Source organism: Pteropus vampyrus, unplaced genomic scaffold (genome assembly GCF_000151845.1).
Source record: "Pteropus vampyrus isolate Shadow unplaced genomic scaffold, Pvam_2.0 Scaffold836, whole genome shotgun sequence".
Classification (NCBI taxonomy): Eukaryota; Metazoa; Chordata; class Mammalia; order Chiroptera; family Pteropodidae; genus Pteropus; species Pteropus vampyrus.
In genome coordinates, this window is record NW_011889617.1 from 18160 (window position 1) to 19419 (window position 1260).

A 1260-nucleotide genomic window follows, 5' to 3' on the forward strand; every position below is an offset into this window, starting at 1 on the left:
CCCGACACATGGTGGAAATGGGGGAGGAGAATTGTACCATTGTGATGGAGTTTATTCTTGTTGGATTATCAGATGTCCCTGAACTGAGAGTCTTTCTCTCCCTGCTGTTCCTTCTGATGTATGGAGTCACAGTTTTAGCCAATCTAGGCATGGTTGCACTGATTCAAGTCAGCTCTTGACTCCACACCCCCATGTAATTTTTCCTCAGCCACCTGTCCTTTGTGGATTTTTGCTATTCCACGACCATCGTGCCAAAGATGCTGTTCAATATCTTCAACAAGGATAAAACTATCTCCTTCCTTGCATGCATGCTACAGTTTTACTTGTTTTGTACATGTGCCATCACCGATGTCTTCCGGCTGGCCATAGTGGCCTACTATCACTTCTTGGCCATCTGTAGCCCACTGCTGTACCTGGTCACCATGTCCCAGAAGCTGCGTGTGGTGTTGGTGTCTAGCTGCTACTTCTGTGGAATTGTGTGTTCTCTTATTCACTTTTGTTTAGCACTTGAGATCACATCCTATAAGTCAAATGTGGTAAACCAATTCTTTTGTGATCTGCCTCCGATCTTTAATCTTGCCTGCTCTGATGTCACTCTGAATGAACTCATGTTGTTCATTGTGGCCACTTTCAATGAGATCATCACCATCGTGATCATCCTCACCTCCTACTTGTTTATTCTCATCACCATCCTGAGGATGCGCTCTGCAGAGGAGAGGCGCAAAGCCTTTTCCACCTGTGCCTCCCACCTCACAGCCATCGTCATCTTACAAGGAACAGAACTTTCCACTTATTGTCACCCCAGTTCAGGCAGCAGCTTGGATACAGACAAGGTGGTTTCAGTATTTTACACTGTGGTGATCCCCATGCTGAACTCCCTGATCTACAGCTTGAGGAACAAGGACGTGAAAGAGGCTCTCAAAAAAGTCTTAGGATCCAAATTACATTTTGAGAAGATCCTTTCTTAGCTAGAATCAGGATTTCATTGGAGAGCCCTAAAAAGGAGCTTGGGGGGTGGATATGAAAGAAAAGTGAAAAATAGGGAAGAATTTTATGTGCCAGAGAATGATACATGATTTTTTATTTTTCATATTTCTGTCTTAAGTCATATCTTATTTTTTTTTGGCTGTTTCAGACATTTATGCCACCATGCTGTTGTTCTCCAGTCTCTAATTGCTTGGAATAAATTTTGAGAGTGGTGTTGTTAGACTCAATTTTCTGGTTTGAGATAACATCGACATATTTCCAACAAAGTGCACA

The 1260-nt window shown here is 42.9% G+C and overlaps 1 pseudogene; it reads left to right on the plus strand.

Annotated features, from left to right (window-relative positions):
• Positions 1–17: 17 nt before the first annotated feature.
• On the plus strand, positions 18–968 carry LOC105309752 (annotated as a pseudogene).
• Positions 969–1260: the final 292 nt, after the last annotated feature.